General features: G+C 41.5%; 1 protein-coding gene across 5 annotated transcripts in view; it reads right to left on the bottom strand.

Moving 5' to 3' along the window:
• Nucleotides 1-19,614, bottom strand: part of ENOX1 (ecto-NOX disulfide-thiol exchanger 1) — a 379,677-nt gene that overhangs the window by 316,103 nt on the left and 43,960 nt on the right. The window contains exon 2 of one of the 5 annotated variants that reach the window (XM_075087466.1): nucleotides 5,983-6,091. The exons of the other annotated variants lie outside the window; for them this stretch is intronic. The gene's annotated coding sequence lies outside the window, so the exon portion shown is untranslated. The remainder of the gene's footprint in view (nucleotides 1-5,982; nucleotides 6,092-19,614) is intronic. 5 annotated transcript variants of the gene reach the window in all.

Below are 19,614 nucleotides of genomic sequence, written 5' to 3'. Positions count from 1 at the left end.
TCTTCAATTTTGAAGAGGCTTTGACTTTTTATAGCTAAAAAAATCTTGCTGAGAGTCTGTGTTACTATACTCTCTGTTTTCTGTTACACTTAAGCTGCAAATAACAGAAGTCTTCTTAAAGAATGACTATTCAATTTAATTGCAGATTTAGTTTTCCTCTCCAGGGAGTATTAGATGGTCTTAACAACATATATATACATGTATATATAGTATTTTCTGAAGCAGGTGATTTCAAGTGTAACACTAGCTTTCTACAACCCATTGCAACGTCACTTTTCCCCCAGCAGTCGCACTTTGTAATGCTGATTAAAACTATTCCACCCACTTCATGGAGAGGTCTGAGATTTCAGAGAATGTATTTAGGATGTATAGCCGGGGACAACTTTTCTAAAAAAGATTTTAAAAGATCATCACCTGAAAAATAGATCTGCATGCCATAGGGTTTTTTGGTTGATTTTTTTGTTTGTTTTTGTTTTGTTGTTGCTGTTGTGGGTGGTTTTTTGCCTCAAGTGCTCAATTAAGCATACAACAGCGGAGACAGGATTTCTGTTTTTCAAAAGAAGCAATATTAATGGAAATCTATGTCTGCATAACAGAACAGTGATCAACAGCTCAGAGCTTACAGCACTGATTCTGAATTATTCACATAATTTCTCCTTGATTTCTTCCCCTTCTCCAATGAATTTTTGAAATCAGAAGCCAAATTACTATTTTCCAACCTTCTTTCCTTTGTCAAAGGAGTTAAGAAAAAGCAAATATCAGAACTTTACCACACACAATCCTTCTAAATGCTTATACATTTGAGATTTTTCCTTCTCTCTTGTCTTAAGATAATACGAGGCATAAAACATGAATTACCCTTTAACCAATACAGCTGCTAATTCCCACTCCCAGCAGTAGAGTTGAGGCAATAAAGTGGCAGCTGCGTCCCTACAGTCTACCTGCACCTGAACCTGAGGTTGCCTTATAGTAAAAGCGACCCACCGCTTTTAATTGGTCTGAACATGTGCCAAGAGGAAAACCGGCTGCCGCATTATAGTTCAAAGGTGTTGGACACATACTGCTGCAGGACAGTGTTCAAGGAGTGGCCTAAGATGCCATAAAAGATGGCAGATAATCAGCAGGAGGGCAGTGGGGACCAAGAGGCAGGTCTGTGGACTGCGGGGGTGTGGGTACACACAAGGGCAGTGGTAGGAAAAGGAGCAGATGGGGAAGGGTTGTACATGAAGCAGCATTTTATCACCTCCGGAATGACCACAAGGCAGAAGACACTGCCTACCAGAAAGCCCTAAAGATGTGAGAAGCTCCTTTTATCCTGCAGTTTTCCGGAGCAACCTGGGCAGAGCTCTGTATGCAAACCCAGCAACAAAGTCTCTGCTGCTGCCCTTGGGCTTCTCTTCCACTTGATGTCTAAGCAAATTAAAACAAAAACAAATACCAAGACCAGGGTATGATGAGACAGAGGAATGCAAAAGCCCATTAAAGCATTTTCCAAGCCCCACATAGAGGGACAGATCAAGGAAGAAGTGGAAGGAATATTTTTTTAATTACTTTTAGGAAATTATCACAAGGAAATTGGTTGTGTTATACTCAACTCAGATGGCTATTTCTAATTATAAATTTTATCAAAAAGCTAACCTTGCTATAATTTTTCACTGATTTAAAATATTGAAATAATTATGAAAAAAGAATTGAGAGGAAAATATTTTTCTGTTTTAACTAAATGGGTGAGAATCAACCATTGAAAAATCATCACATGTAAGGACTACATAAAGCTCAGCTTGAAGGATGGCTTTTTCCAGTACTTAGCGGGACTGCCAACACAGCAAAGATGCTATGACATGAAAATACCTTCACAGCTTTACAGCAGAGTAACTACTTGATTTCTTTGCTCAGTTTTGCTTTTCTCTGTTAGAAGACGTGGCCAGGCAGCAGTCATGAAGGTTACATCATATCCTACTGCAGCACTTATATGTAAATATCTGGAGAGAGGGATTATTTAGCGATGGAGTATGTAGAGGCACAGGAAGCTTCTTGAGGATGGGTAGGAAAGGGAGAGACAGCCAGCCATTCCTGCAGAGGTGAGTGGGGAGCAAACTCACAGCAAGGCTCCAGAGGTGACAGAAAGAAAGGGACTTTGCTCATGGAGATCTTCCAGTGAGGATTTCAGAGTGTCTGTAGTTAAACTTGAGAGCTGCAGGCTGGAAGGAACTGCCAAAGGAAAAGACTATCCCAAAGAGACCATGTGCAGGGAGGCAGACCTGTTTTCAGTCCCTTTATTTCAGGCCGTCTTTCATAGCAGGTCACAGTTTCCTCTATTAAGAGTAATTTGACTCTAGTTTAGTATCATGCACTGTAACACTCAGCCTTAAGAACCAGAAGTTTTGGGGTCATTGATTCAGTGTGCTCACTTTTAGGAAACCAAAACTGCCTGATATCAAGTCCTGCCACAAGGTCAGATTATTATTGAAAAGATAATGGAAAATTGAAAGGAAGTGCAAAAAATAATACATTTTTATTCCACTGAAATGAATAACTTGAAAGCTAGGAAAAGCATTTTGGGGCTTGGGATTTTGCACATTAGCATTTAATAGTCCTACTTCAGCAGGGGCTCCAGGGGACTAGGTGGTGAAAGAAGGAAGAAGCAGGACAGTGATAAGCATGGAGCAGTTGTCCTTGGTTTAGGGTAAGCAAAAGGAAACTGCCTCAGCTCAAGGAAGCAGAGAAGGCTGTGAATTAAAGGTGCACTTTGCAACATCAAATTATTTCCCACCCCCTCACATGCACAGGGAAAGAAGTGGGAAATTAAAATGCATGAAGATTAGGGGGAAAAAAGCTTTCCTTATTCTTAAAATCTTCTAATTTTGGGGTCTGAGACTTGATGTTTAAGCTTAGATTGCTATCAATGGCACCTGTCTTGTTTTGCTTTGAGACACACATTTTAACCTACTGTGCTGAGGACTCTTGCAAGGTTTTGCTTGGATGGTTTTGAGTTTTGGGGCTGAGGGTGACAAAAGGGATTAGGAGGGCATTATCATCTTTAGAAAGTCTTCATATATTTCTGCAGCATGTCCCGAGAGTTTTCAGGGACTCGGGCTTTTTGTGTCTAGTGGGTGACATGCTCAGATCCTTGCAAAGCCAGAATGCTCTTGGGCTTTCCCTCCACTGTGCAACATTACGCTGAGCAAATGTAACAATAACAGGGCTTTTTAGAACTAGAAACACTAACAAAAAGATATAAGAATTTGCTTGGCATTCTGAATTAGAAGAAAAGGAGAATAATTAATTACAAATGAGATTCTTAAATACTACAACTATACACAAAAATACAGCAAGTTTACATGCATTAGTTGTTGCCACAAAGTCGGAGTGTCTGTGAGTGCAATTGCATTACACAATTAAGCCCAAAATTGTCAAATTTATTCATGCAGTGCAGGCATATCATATTTTAAAATGTTTCCAATCAGTTAGATAATACTCCCTTTCTGCGTATGAAGCCATTCAACATTTAACAGAAAAAATCTTTCCAGTTTTCCTTTAGATCCCAGATGGGTTGCGTTTTTCAGCTTAAGCCTCCCTAAAACACAGAGGAGTAAATATTGAAAGCACTGTACAGGCTTTATAATTCAGAAAATGGGGGTTGAGATGCACATATCTCACAACTTCATCAAGAGCGAAGGCCTAGGTTCTTTAACCACCATCCTCACTGCAATCTTGAAATACCACATTACAGTCCTCCTGCATTAGATACCTTTGGGTTCAGGTAAAGGGAAACCAGTTGTCCACAAACTGGGAAATTTAAAATACATGCAACTAATCAAGACTAATTGTAAATATGGAAGACTAAAGAGTCCCACCTTTCACTTAGGAATGAAAGACGCACTCTAGCACACCAGCTTTTGAAGGATTTACATCTCAAGCACAGGATCATGAGGTCTGCTGGTTACACAGTGTCTTTGCATGACTGAACAAGATTTTCTAGCCGCTGATAACACCAGTTTAAATTTTAATAGGGATGCTCTGAAGAAAAATAATGAACATATGGTTGACTTCTCATATGTTAGAGAAAACAATAATAGCAATTAAATCAGTATCTTCCGTATCATGGCATAATTTCAGCTGTGTTGGTCATGATGAGTTGTGTGGCCGACTCAACTCACAGACATGAATTACATAATGAGAATGGACACAAAACGTTTGCAGTGTCAAGGATTAGATTTCACCTAAGACAGAGGACACAGGACCATATTATGAGGGACTACCTAGAAAGCAGCAGCCAGCCAGCCATTACCTCTCTGAGTCACAGAAAATCCCTGACAGGTGGTTAATTGATAATACTGTATCACGAGGCAATCTCCACACTGTCGACTTGACTGCTAGGCTTCAAGCGAGGTCATGTAATCTTGCCTTTTCACAGTCCCTGAGTTCAAGATGTCATTCTGAACGTGTGGTTTACAAGCCCCAGATCCTAAAAGAGTTAAATCCTTATAAGAAATTAGTACGTGGTACAAAAGGGGCTCAAAGTAATCTCAAGCTGTGGCAATGCCATAGAGAACTTCTTGGGATGCTGTGTCCTACCAGTTATGGCCTCCAACACAACACCAGCAGATGTCAAAGAGAAATCAGGACACTGAATCTACACGAGAATATCTCGTCAGGACCTGCGAGATGATGTTTAGAGATGTTAGCAGAAATAAACAAAATAGGGAAATGATTAATGGCATCGAGTCTGGCAGGTGGCTTCTTTTCCTGGCAGACACTTGGCAGACTGTGGGTTCAACTTAGTCACAAAAGGAGGATGTGGAGAAGCCAGATCAGATAACAAAAAAAGTCTGCAAAACACATGCCTCTACTTGGTATCATATTTATTAACACAGCCATTCAAGCAGTCTTTTCTTAGAACAGGAACTAAAGTAAACAGAACAACTCCAGCTGTCAAGAGTACCACCGATTAATCATGAGGTTTCCTGTATTTCAAGAAAAACAGAGAGGCATCTAAAACTACCATCCACCCCTTGTCTAGGTTACCCCCTACATTCAGTGGACCTTATGGCAACTGGCCCCCTGACTGAGATGGCCAGTTAAGGACCTAGGGGTGTACGGAGCAAATCCAAGCTGTTGCTGTATCACATTTCCATACAGTGTAGGGAGAGATAGGTAATGCCAAAATGCAATGCAAAACATAGCCGGGCTGAATCACTCTCTGAAGCTGCTCTCTCGGCTGCATGGGGAGAACGGGCACCTAACTAACATCTCTAGGATCGGATCTGGATTCATCCCACCTCCATCTTGGCACAGCAGACCCTCTATAAAAATTTAGCATGCCAAAGGATTAATCTACCCATCATTTAACTTAGATGTCCATAAAATGATTGCTGGGGTTCAGAAAATATGAGTGGCATGGTAGACAAACTCCTGCTTCCATCAATCAGCTTTTCATTAACATCATTCATCCTGTCCTCTTTATTCTGAATAAAATCTACATTCTCTCTTTCCCATGCAAATACCTCTTACATAATAAATACCGCAACACAATGAATCCTTCAGTATCTCTTTTTTCCTTGTCGGGAAACTGTCTCTGCATTGCTTTATGCTGAAAAGATTTTTCAGACCTCAGCACACACATTAACAGTAGTATTTGTTTCCTGTGCAAGCGCATCTGAAGACTGTCTTTTTCATTTTCTCCCTAGTAAGGAAAGGCATTGACATCCAAGATCTTCAGCTTTACCTGTTGGGCTGTGAACCTTTGCATGGATGAAAGCTCTTCCTAGGATTGCCTCAGTTAGGAGAAGCCTAACTTAGACCTTTCTCCAAAATGAATGAGGTGTGAATAGTGGGTAGTTTTGGGATTTTTTGTTGTTGTTGTTGTTTCTTTGGTCTCCTGTTTGGTTCCCAAAAGGATTTTCAGATACCATTTAGGGAAAGAGAAAAAAGACCAAAATGGCTTTTAGCCATAGAAACAATGTATAGAAAGAAAATAACCTTGAACTGCTTTCTTCTAGAAGTTCTGCCACATCCAGGAAATGTGATCTTCCCTTCTCCTCATGGAAGATGGGTGAAATTCAGAAATAAAATCCAAGCTTGGACCCATCTGTAAGCAAAGAACATTATCTGAGTGTAACAAAGAAAAGGCAACAGGAGGATCTGCTCCTGTAGTAATTACTGTCTGCTCTAACAGTGTAATTTTGAGTTGTCAAAACTTGGGACCTGAAATAGTCCCCTCCATGATTTCTTCAAGGATTTCCCATGTCCAACTACTTCTCTTCCAAACTGCCTTCATAAATTCTGATTCCTCCACAGCTTTGTTACTGACTTTTCAGGGAAAATATTCTATGCAAGAGAGCCAGATTTTCATATGCAGCTCCAAGACGCTTCCTTATCCTGCATTACTACCTCCTCTACCGCAAGAATGCTGCTTCTCCTGGGAAGAATTTTATTTCCTTACTTATCAACACCTTCCCCTGCATGTCAGCGTGTTTCCTCTCACCCTCCTTCAGTCACATTGTGTGAAAATCCTAGAAAAGGTGAAGTGTTGTATGTGTTAATGAAAGGCTGATTAGGAATTGACTGCTAATGGTATAGATGCTGCATCCCATATTGCTGTGGGATTCTCTACCAGCTATCAAGCCAGCACACATGTGCACAGGTAGCAAATATACCATGGAGAGGCACTTGTGCACCTCGCTATTAGCCCGAAACAGGTTTTCCAGCATCTGAGCAGTGACCCGTTAATAGCTTGCATAATGAAAAACATCACTGAAATGAGTCAGTGTGCTTGGCAAATTCAGATCATTAACCATGAGAAAGTGCTTCAGGTAGATCAAGGGAGAAACACATACCCCAGAGAGCATTAAACAAAGAAGTCTTATTAGTGACAAGTAAACAGGTGCAACATTCCTCTAGAAATGGCAGGATGGAGCCCTTCATTTCCCATTAAAAAAATCCTTTCTGAAAGACTAGATCCCACCTTTCACAACAGAATACATGCTGGACTTTTGACATCCCTTCCCAGGTACCTACTCGCCAGAAGGAAACTCCATAAGAAATAAGCAGGAGGAGAAACACATGGCTCCTACAACTGCAGACTCACCACTGTACAAACACAGCAGGAGCAGGCAGAGATTAAGAGCGGTCCATATACAGATCCATACTGCACATGGTGTGATAAGGAAAGACTGGGGCCCTTTGGGAAGCACTCCAACACGTCTGCAAGCCAACTGGGCTTCTCTAGGTGGTGGCCACGGTGCTTTTCTGCAGGAAGTTGGACCAAAAGTAAAACAAACGAATGAGTTTTTCACTCAAAAAAAAAAATATCCTGAAGCTACACACAAATAATTCCAGTTAACAGTTTCACCAGAAAAAAAACTGAGAACCAAACTACAGAAAAATTTACACCAGGGGTGCAGCTGTTCCTTTTGGGTAATTTCTCCATTAGTGGTGACAACTCAGGGCCAATACATGCACATGGGGTGATAGTTGGCTATTGCAATAGTGGTCTTGTACCAGCTTGAAATATACACCACAGTTTCGGAAAGCCCAGTCTAAACATTTTGACCATCTTAACAAGCTATTTCAATTAATTTTTTTTTAATTGATTTTTAAAAGGGGTGAAGAAATACAAGACAAAAATGCAGGTTTCCACTGACCTAAACCAGTATTTATTATGTTCTACATGAAAATGCAGATCAGTGTAGATTGCATGTTACCTCAAAATGGTTTGTTTGGGGTTTTTTTTTAAAGCATGGCTTAACAAGTTTTTTGAAAAGTTAATTGCTTGCATTGCACTATAAAAGATCAGAGTACATGAACAGCATACTTTGTTTTATGTGAAACAGCTTAAATCTTAGACTTTCCAGAGACACCGTCACCAAGATACACCAAAGCTGCTTGAAGAACTCACATGTTTCACACTTACAGCGATCCTCCACTTCTGTTCAGGATTCTCAGCCCTAGGCTTTATCCTAGAGATATGACATATACTTAGCAGTTCCCCATATTTCATTTTTATGAAATTGGAGTGACTCCTTTGATGTAAAATACGTAATTTTTTCCTCATAAAAGCCCGACACAAGGGCTATTTGACAGGACAGGATGTTGCACTAATGTTTGAGATGCCTATCTCTGCAAGCAAGTCTGACGCTATACACAATGCTCACTTGGCTTCATTTCCTTATCTATTTTATGTGCATGAACAGCTGGAGATGGACGTATAGAGGCTTTAACCTTCCGCGGCCCATCTGAAAAAGTACACAACCAAAATCTATGCAGCTGTGAATGCCAGAAAGCCATCTGTATACAAGTTAATTGCTTGTGGTTTGAATAGTTTCCATTTTTATCCTGCCATCTACATTTGCACCTATTCAGTGGTTCATTTTGGACGCAGCAGGGGAACACGAGCCACGTTCCAACCCAGCTCTTCCATCTTCCAGGCCTGCTTCACTGCAAGCCTTCCCTCAAAATCATTCCCTCCCTTCAGCATTTTTTTTCTCTATTTGTCTCAGAAACCAACCAAGCAAAGCTAAGAAGTGCTATTTTCACCAACACTTCTGTGGAGTGAATTACCAGGCCGAGTGGATGACAGGAGCAAAGCACAGGTTTATTTTCTGGTTTCCCAGACCCACTTGCTTTCCAGTGACAAACTCAAGCTGTCCAGAAGCAGAAGCAGCAAATTCAGTCCCAAGTAGAAGGAATAGCAATGTCAGCCTATGAAGCACCTTTAACTGATTGCTTTGAAAAACAACCAGCTGTTCCTTCTGTTCATTAAGTCTGCAGATACACATACGTACGCATGTATAGTATATTAACAATGCAAATCATACTCCAAAAAAAAACTCCAACATCTACTTAAAATCCTGCTACTAATTACAGATGTGATTCAGACCAGTGATGTATTTCTAATTAGCAAAAATAATCAGTCCTGTTTTCCTTGGAGGAAAAACGTGTGGCCTAACTAGCAAAAATAAAAGTAAAGTTAACACTAAACACTTCTGCTTTGTACCTTCTAAACAGTTTTTATTAGCTCTGGCAGATCTTTATTAATGACCCTATAAAAGCATCAACATTATCTAAGTAAATCCACTATTTTCTTCATATATCATCATCTGTAGATCTCATCTCAGAATGCAGTTTCTGTCAGAGATTGTGTGCAAAGACGGAAGATGTTTTGTAGGCAGGCTTAAGCTTGCAATATTTGTCTAAACCAAAACAAGTATGTGGAAAAAAGAAACACGCACAGCAACTTTGCTATATTTGCAGAAAGCGTCATTGAAAAAAAAAAACAGTGCCATGTCATCCAAATCTGTCCCTTTATAAATATATAGAGTCTTTTAAACGTTGCTTGCTAGCTGTAAGAACAATAACAACAAAAAAACCCTGCAGTGAGTCACTGTAGTCTTCTAGGAATAACTAAAGTAAAATACTATTTAACATGACCTTTCATGTTTACTTTACAGTTACTGGTCAAAAGTACAGTGTCACCCTGCAGACACGCATAATCAACTTCATTTTCCATTCTAATTGAGAAATGGAGCTGTTAATGTCAAGAAACATTAAAAAGAAGCTGCTCCACTGAACTTGCTCTGTCTAGCTACATGGTGTTAGGTTTTGTGATAAAAAAAAAACCCCTCTGTATGCACCCAAAGGAGCACAGGGGACCAATGGCGGGGACGGGACCCAAATCACCTCCTGCCCTGCTCCCCCTAAGTCCATCACTGAAGCCATCCCATCTGCAGCACACAGGGAGTCTGGAGGCATCACGGCAGCCAGAGGAGCCCCAATAACCCCCAGGAGACATGAGGCCCAAACCAGACCCCCCAAAGCAACCTCAGCCTTGGGTACTGGTGGGGACACCCACCACCAGGAGTCCATGGGAAAGGCTCTTTGGGCTACCCCATAGCCTGACAGGGGTCACAGCCTCAGGGGCATGGGGCACACTGTAGGGTGCAGGGGAAGGGCATTTCAGGATTGCATAAGACCTAAGGGTGGAACCAAAGGTGAGGCGAGGGAGATTGAGGTGATTTGAGGACGAACAACCATAGGAAGACAGAGGGATACGGGGATAAAAGAGGCCGATCGCATGTGAACAGTCAGGTCACTGCACTTGTCTGGCTGTGCCCTGCCCTGATCAGCGCAGTCTATCCTGTCTCCTCATTAAGCACCATTTTTAACTCTTCCCCCAGGCGAGGGGCTCCCTCCAGGGTGCAGAGGCTGGGGGCTCTGAGTGCAGCGGGACCAGGGGTCACAGAACACCTTGTGCCCAGGGTACCAGCCCCCCGAGCAAATGAAGGTGTGTGCACCATTGCATGAGTGCTAGCAAATACCAAGCTGGACTAGCTGCCGTGTGTCGTCAAGGATGAGGCCACCAGAGGAGGTGGCTATTGCAGGGACCAGGGGAAACCCACCCAGCTGCCGGAGAGACTGGGGGCCTGGGGGTGAACCGCGAGACCTGTGTGTCTCTGGGCGTGAGGCACCATGGGGATCCAGGACCAGCTATCGGATGAACTGCATGTGCAAGGCCAGCTGCTGGGGGGTCTGTAAGTGTGCATGTGTGACCACGTCCATGTGTCAGGGAGTCTGTACCTGCAGCTGGACTGGAGCAGAGGCTTTGGCAGCTCGTATGTCCAGCAGCCAGCACTAGCACAGACCAGATATCTAGGGACTCACGCTGGGGACAGTGACTCTCTAAGCCCAACTGCTGGAGAGGTCCATACTGTCCATACATATATACTATATACTCCTCACTAATAGGCCTTTACCCTGAGCAGCCAGCGAGGGGAGCAGGATGTGGTCACTGCTGCTGTTCATGTTTGCATGAGTACTGAGTACGTCTGTTGATCTACGTGGCTGGTCATGTATATAATGTATATATACATTGCATATGCGTGTGTCTGTATGCGTGCCTACTAGCGCATTATTGTCGGAGTACAGCCCAGCCTCGCTGCTGTTTGGACCTGGGGATATGGAGCTGCAGTAGCCTCATTTTGACTGAGCTGCTGGATTCAGCCTCCCCATAACATTTGTAAGTTCTCAAGAGAGGTGTTATCCATCATTTACAAACTAACACCTATTTGGAAATAAAGTGGTGTGACAGAACTGGCAATTATAGCCAACTGCCACGGTCATGATCCTCTCCCAGTAGCTGTGGCACAGACAGAAAGCCCAGACTGAAAGATTGTCACAGCAGCCTCCGAAGGATGTTTTGTTTAGAAACAGCAAATTTTTTTTTGTCAAAAAGGGATGTTAATTGCCTAGCATCTGCTTTTGCAGTCTTGTGTCATTTACCTTGCCTACACACAACAGCACATTCTTCTAATCAGCACCAAAATGGAAAGTAAATGAAGTTTCAGGTCATACCACTTGCACCACAGCACCAATTTGTACTTTACTTATTTTTCTCAGTTAAAACTATGCTTCAGGTTATACAGATATAAAAGGAAATATGCTCTCCTATGTAGGAATACTGGGATATTTGAACATAATTTATGTCCTACTCCATCTCTCCCGCCTCTTGTCTGCAGTAACAGGGAACTTTAAGTGCCACAGGTCATCGGGGTCTAATATTTAGGGACAACTCAAAGGGAAGTAATCTGATCCGCCTCACAACAGCCGTACGCTTCACCTACTTCAACAGAGCTACCTCTAATTTGTACCAAAATAAGATCAGCATCAGGTCCCTGGTTTCCAGCAGCAAAACATCCCACAGCACCAAGACAATGTTAGAAATGTCATATACCGCATACACTTGAGGCAATCAAAGTCCTTTTGCTAAGTAAACAATAAATGACCAGAGAGGATTACAGCTGTTAGCTTCATGCTCGGCATTTCCACTGTATGGAAGAAACATCTTTTTTTGGAATACGGACAGTACCCGATACACATTCCCCCAGGACTGGAGGGGAGATATTCCCACACCATAGAAAACAACAGCACTGGCTGAATAAGGAGAGTCTTACAAAGACATCATGAATTAGCTGAAAACTAGTTTGGAAAGATAAGATATTAAACAATTTCTGTGGGGAATAAGAACACTGGAGATTATTTACTTTGCTTTAATTACTTTGGCACACTGCTAGATTAGTTTTTGTACGCTACTAGATTTTCCTACCATCATCTTACAAATGCAAAGAAGCAAGTTCATGTTCTGAATACTTAAAGTTCACCATATCTGTACCATCTCATCCTGTGCTGGAGTTTCTGCCACTCAATTCACAAATAAATAAGAGGGTTACAGCTTCACTTTTAAAATTATCATTATTATTATTATTATTATTACAGTGATGCAAGCAGCAACCTTAATTTCTAGCTTTGTCTTCCTGGCTTCCCTTGAGTTTTGACAATAACCCACTGTTAACATATACAATATCAAAACAAGGATAATCATCAAGTTTCACTGATGCTTTTGATCTAGATCACGTTAGGTCATCCTCCACCCTCCTGAACACTTCACTTTGATGGAAAACTGATAATAAACCTATTTCCAGAGGGTTAACACATATAAAAACACAGCATAACATTTGAAAGAAGTTTCCCTGAAGGCTTATGAAGTGTTTAATAGGCTCTATAGTTATGGACCATATTGCTGCACAACACTATAAAATAGCAGTTTTAGACTCTCCATTAAATAGAGCACAAAGAAACCTGTGATTTAAAAAAAAAAAAAAACAAAAAAAACCTCACTTGTCCCACTGTTTTGATACTAATACAAGATTTATGAGAGCCTATAAGAAAGATTTAATTGGCTGAAATAAAGATCCTGTCTTGTCCTTGACTCTTTCCTGTTACAAACTATTTTAAGAACACCATTTCCAAGAAATCCAAAATTATCCTGCCTTAAAAAGAGCTTTCTGTACCTAAAACAACTGCAAATACCATCTCAACAGTCTATTCAAGAAAGAAAACTCTGACAACAAGAGGATTTTGATCTGAAGTTTCCTCAAACTAATTTGCTCAATTTTATTTCACATTAGGAGGTTTGGTCAAGAGTACTATTAAAGAGCTTTGGACTTCCCTGCAGCACTGACAGAGCAGGGATTTTGCTTTTTATTCTGCGTGTGTGCAGTATCTATGGCAGTAAGGCCCACTATTACAGCTCCTCCACAAACATGAAAATCCCCAAAATAATGAATATTATGATAACAGTAAAACAGATACTGACCAAACAGTAAATACCCATGCACTCATAAACAATTTAAATTGTAGTGTACCCCACAGATGCATGAAGGATTACTCCACGCAACATGACAACAGAGTTAATTTAAAGCCCACTGGGTGAAATTAAAAGGCTCAGGTTAATTACTGCATTACAGCTGGGCTGGAGGCATGAAAAATAGCACAACTGAGAAGAGTTCAGAGATAAGCAACTACAGTTTCAGGTTGTCTCCTCCCTACTCCTCATCTGCTATCAGGCAGGGCACCACGACAGGGCTCTTCAGTAAGCAAAGAGGCCACTTCAGAGGTCCCTCTCTTCCAATAGCTCAGCTCTTTTCTCTGCTCATTGCTCTACTTTCTATGCCCGACTCCCGACATGCCTGTCCTTCATGGCACAAAATGAAGAGGGGGTCTCACCACATGAGCTGCTGAAAGCCTTCGCTGTGGCTGCTATCAAAGTGAGGGAGAATGTAAAACTAGGTAAAACTAGTAAAACAATGTGTGATGAAAGTGGCAATTTGTAAAGAAGACGCTGAGGAAGATGGTTCATTGTCAAGGGAAAGGGAAACAGCAAAGGTAGACAAAAGCTCTCAAGATGGGCATTTATGGGGTTCTTCAAAACTATGAGTTTTGCAGCATTTGGTGATAGACATGCTATCTACTAGGCTGTGTATATGCATAGATATATGTAGCAAGCAAAGTGGGTGAGAATGAACTCAGAAAGACGGTCATATTTTTTAGATATATTCCTAAGTAGCAGAGTTTCAGGAATCAGAAAATAATAGTTACAGTTAACATCTAGTTTCATATTACTAAAAAGATAACATTTGCTGTAAGCTTGCAGATATTTGATGTTATACGTAGGAAACAGGTATCTCACCAGAAATGTATTTAAATCTTGATGTAAAAAGATCCCAAATCTTCACATTGAAAGGATTCACATTTGGGTACCCTGACAGGGTATGCTCTCAACCAAAGCTTAAGAACTCAAGAGAGGATAAGAAATGCTTTTGTAATTTTTTTGTAATTTTTTTAAAATGAGAGCTAGAAGATAAAAAGTAGCCAGTATACATAAAGTTCCTTCCAAGTAGGAAAGAAAATTACCTGTAAATGAGCAGGTCTTCCTGAAGAAATCAACAGATCAGATTCCAAGATACTTTGTTGCTAAGAGAACATGTAACTCAGTTACCAGTCTGGCATCTCTGAAATGGCTGTAATCCACCAAGGGGACCAAACCTTGGGGTCAACCCATGAAGGTGACCAAACTGATGTACTAGTACCTGGTCCCATGACTATGCATATATATATACACACACATATATATGTGTACATATACACACACATACAGGGCATCTGACAGTTTGGGTAACATCTACCATTTAGTATTTCCTGGGAAACATGTATTCTGGACCTCACTTGGTCAGGGGCTCAGAGGAAAAACAGACAAGTTAGAGACCAGGTAAAAATTAAGGGGAATATCCTTTTCTAGGAGCTTGGAATGAGCAGGAAGAAAAGGTCTCGTGAGCTGGCGATCTGCTAAGATCAGGGAACAGCAAGTTTATGTCTTAATTCCTGGCTTTTTCATATTTGAGTAATAAACTCTGTGCCAAAACCAAGGGCTTACAGCAGTTTCAAGGACAGCATCAATTATTTTCTTCTCTGACATGCCGTTAGTCTGCAAGGCCTTACAGAAGGTAGCCTAAAGGTTCTGGGTGCCTGCAACTTCGTCACTTAGAAAAGGATGGCATCCACGTTTAAGGTGAAATTTAAAGCCTCTGTTATCTTTACCTTAAATTTGCAAGTCAGAATGCCAAAGGGGCTTGGTTAGGTCAGCCAGCTCTCCAGATTCCTTGAATATGCACCTCAGCCAGGAGCCTCCTCACCTTTCTAGCAGACCTGCGTGATGCTCTAGTTGAACTGGCTCCTGCCCACCACCAGGTTTGGAGGAGAAGGCAGAATTCAGTATTTCTGTTGACAAGAAATGTTCCAGGGTTGTGCACGAGTTGCCAAGGAGAGCACAGCAATTTCTCATCACTAATCCCAACAGTAGCACTGACTCTGATTAGCTCTCAGAGGAATCTAGTTAAAGACCATGTCCTCCAAGCTGAACAGAAGAAATCATCAACAGGCGATGCTGTACTTCTGGTGAGAAAAAACTTCAAGGACAGGTCCCTTTTCCCTCTCTCTGATGTCATGCTGTTGTAGATATACAGATGTCCTTATAACAGATTACTGTAGATTTCTATTTTATATTATTTTCACATTTATTTTTTAAAAAATTACAAATTCCTGTAACATTATCAAGTTCTATGTATAGTAATCCAGAGAAACTTCAAAAACATAGAATAACACACATGCTCTACAAAAAACAAATGTACACAACAGTGACCTACAATTCCCAACCAAACTATCTCACAAAGGGCTATCGCTCAAAGTACACATAGGTTACATTTGAGGATTTCTTTTGCTTTTTTTTTTTTTTAATTTTTTTTTAAAAAGTTGCATTATATCATACAAAAAATTCATCTTTTATCCAAAATTAATTTCTGGAGAACATTACATACAAGATGAGGCTGAGGAACTAATTTTTTCCAGCCTGAAGAAAAGAACTCTAAGGAGAGGTTTTACTGCTGTCTATAGCTACATAACAGGAGGATGTAGAGAAGACAAAGCCAAACCCTTCCCTAAGATGCACAGTGTTGAACAGAAAAGGCAACAAACACAATTTACAATAAGGGACATTCTGACTGAATATAAGGGGGGGAAAAAATGCCATGAGAGTCTCATACAGGGGAATGTGTACTCACAGAGGTTGTGGGATCTCCAACCTTGGAAATGCTCAAAATCCAAGTGGACAATGCTACTTGATCTAGTTGGTCCTGCTCTGAGCAGAGGCTGGACCAGATGGCTTCCAGAGATTCATTCCAGCCTAAAATAGTTCTGATTCTATGACACTGTGAGCAGAAAAAAAGAAACTTGTAGAAAAGCTCTTCAAAGAGCCTGATCTTTTGTGAGATCTTTTTATCACTGAAAAAAAAAATAGTGTGAAAATATAGCAGTGTACTGCTGCTAATATCCTTCTGCATCCAATATAACAGAAACGTACCTCTATCGCATAAATCATACATGACAGAACATTAGGTATTTAAATAACATAGTGAACACCAGAGATCATGCAGAAAAGTCATCCTTCAGGCTGTTATTAATAGGAATTGAAGCCACAGTGTGCATCCTCCCACTAGTTCCATTTGATTAGACATGTCCTAAGCATACACAGGCCCTTTGAGCCATGAAAAGGGAAAGACCCCACTTTGTACATCTCTGAGCAGTTCAAAGAGAAAAATGACACAATTTCACAACTCAAGACTCCCAGCTGATGGCCAACACTCATGAATAAGATGGAGCCTTTGGAGCTAAAAGCCAGTGTGTTACAAAGGAGTTAAAGGGCAGGACTTTATACATATAAGAAAGGAGATAAAAGTGGTTTATAATTATTTGGGCATCAGGTCCAGAAGTGAACATGAAATAAATATTTGCAGAGAGAGAGAGAGAGAGAGAGAGAGAGAGATTACAATTTCTATTCTGTTTTATCCAGCTTTCAAGAAACATTCTCCACCTAAAGTAACTTGGCACTATACAAAGGGCCTGAATGCCGCTGAGTCTGGCTGTGGTCCCACCTTCCATCATGGAGGTCCATGCTCAAGTCCCTACTACCCTCTTTAAACGGTAACATCAGAGAAGTAACTCCAGCTGTTTTAAATATCAGCATTGTTAACTATTTTAATGCTGTTCACAGTTACTGTGTTTTTTCCTATATCACAGAATGGCAGGGGTTGGAAGGGACCTCTGGAGATCATCTTGTCCAACCACCCTGCTTGAGCAGGTACACCCAGAGCAGGGGGCACAGGAATGCGTCCAGGTAGATTTTGATTAGTTCCAAAGAAAGAGACTTCACAACCTCCCTGGGCAGCCTGTGCCACTGCTCTGGCACCCTCACAGTGAATAATTTTTTTCCTCATATTCAGGTGGAACCTCCTGTGTTCCCATTTGTGCCCATTGCCTCTTGTCCTGTCGTTGGGCCACTGAAAAGAGCCTGGTCCCATTGTCCTGACACCCACTCTTTAGATATTTGTACGTATTAGTAAGACCCCCCCTCAGTCTTCTCTTCTCCAGGCTGAACAAACCCAGGCCTCTCAGCCTTTCCTCAGAAGAGAGATGCTCCAGTCCCCTGATCTGCCATCTTGGTAGCTCTCCAATGGACTCTCTCCAGTAGTTCCCTCCCTTTCTTGAACTGGGAAGCCCAGAAGTGTATGCAGTACTCCAGATGTGGCCTCACTAGGGTGGAGTAGAAGGAGAGGAAAACCTTCCTCGACCTGCTGGCCACACATCTTTTAATGCAGCCCAGGATACCATTGGCCTTCTTGGCCACAAGGGCATATTGCTGGCTCATGGTCACCTTGCTGCCCACCAGCACTCCCTGGTCCCTTTCAGCAGAGCTGCTTTCCAGTAGTTCATCCCCCAGTCTGTACTGGTGCATGGGGTTGTTCCTCCCCAGGGGCAGGACCTTGCACTTGCTTTTTTTAAATTCCATGAGGTTCCCCTCGGCCCAGCTCTCCAGCCTGTCCAGGTCTCACTGAATGGCAGCACAGCCTTCTGGTGTATCAGCCACTCCTCCCACTTTTGTATCATCAGCAAATTTGCTGAGGTTACACTCTGTCCCTTCATCCAGGTCATTGATGAATATGTTGAACAGGACTGGACCCAAAACAGACCCCATGGGGAACACGGTTAGTTAAGGGCCTTGAACCAGGCTCTGCCCCGTTGATCACGACCCTCTGAGCTCTGTCATTCAGCCAGTTCTCTGTTCACCTCACTGTCCACTGATGTAACCCATATTTCCTAAGTTACCTATAAGGATGTTATAGGAGACAGTGACAAAAGCCTTGCTGAAGTCAAGGTAAACATCATCAACTGCTCTATGTCTGCTGGCAGGCCAAAAGTCACAGTTGCAAGGTTCAAACCTTCCCAATGCAGTGGAATTTCTTTACCATAACACCCGCTTCTCCTAAGATCAAGCAAACCTGAAGTCTGGCACTGTGATCTCATCAGCACAATGTAAAATCAATTTATTCAAATGGAAAATAAATACTCAGAGATCAAGTATCCTAGCTGTAACACTACATCTTATGTTTATGAAACCCTGGTATCATAAAATTCTAAAATGAGACGCAATTCTCAGCCTGCCACATCAAAGTGTGGCTGATTTCTAAACCATTGATGAGGAAACCAGTTTGAGCACAAGAAGTCTGGGTTAAGAGTTGCAGGGCTCTTATTTGCGCTGTCACAAGTGCTGACTGAAATTATATGTGCTGAAATGGAACTGAAAGATCAAAGAAATAAGTTTTACAGCAAAATCTGAAAGACAGCATTCCAGTCCTGTGCAATACATAAAGTGGCTAGGAAAATCTCCTCTCTAACACAGGCTCCAGCTGAGGAGCTCTAAGGAGCAGAAACACATGCTGCCAACTTACCATCACCACAAGTGCCGTCAGTGCCACCACTGCAGCAAACAGTGAAAGAACTTGCTAGGTCTATAAACAAAGAGACTTCTAACTCTTCCTATTTCTGACGAGACATTTTTCTATTTTAGACTCTGAAGATGCTGAAGAATTTGGCTTCCTTAGCAAGTGGGCAGCACAGTGTAAACAAACTGTTAGGAGTGGAGTTTGCCTCATAAAAAGGGGGAAAGCAGCTTTACACACTGATTGATTACATTGCCTGAATTCAAGTCAGGACTGGTGTAGGTCAGAAAGAACTTACAAAATCCTGTGGGGATGTATGAAGGGGAATGGTGTTGAGAAAGGTCTAAAAGCTTCTTGAAATCAACTAATTAAGAAGAACATCATGAAAGAATACTGAATGAGTCTACTGAAGTCCTAAGCACCTACAATGTAGTATTGGAAACAAATGGGAGAAGCCAGATATCTAAGGAAACTACTATTTAATTGGAGTAACAGAGACTTGGATAACCCATGTGTCTAAAATATGAATGTAAAGAGGTCCTACTCTTTCAAAAGGACTGGCAGTGGGGTAAAAGCTACTGCATTGTTCATCAAGAACATATACCATTGATGTATTTCCAGGCCGTAAGGAAATTCATATCTTGGGGAAAATTCCATGTAATGATTACAAAGTTAGAGAAGAAAAAAGCAGGAACACTCCCACGGTGGGGATCTATTGCAAACCACCAAGCCAGGAAAATTAAGGAGAAAAGAGTTTTTGAAACAACTGGCAGAATCATCCAGAAAACAGGACTGGAATAATGTGTATTTTAACTACTCCCACATCTGGGAATAGTTGAGAAAGAAATACATCAGGACATTTTGTTCAGCAAAAAATCAGAATAAACTGAAGTCAGCTTTTGATATAGAAGGTAAAGAGTGCAACTAGTAAAGGGAGAAGGGGAAT

The sequence above is a fragment of the Phalacrocorax aristotelis genome, chromosome 1 (genome assembly GCF_949628215.1).
Source record: "Phalacrocorax aristotelis chromosome 1, bGulAri2.1, whole genome shotgun sequence".
In the NCBI taxonomy this organism is placed as follows: Eukaryota; Metazoa; Chordata; class Aves; order Suliformes; family Phalacrocoracidae; genus Phalacrocorax; species Phalacrocorax aristotelis.
The sequence above is the reverse complement of the archived record's forward strand: the minus strand, read 5'-3'. Positions and strand labels throughout refer to the sequence as shown.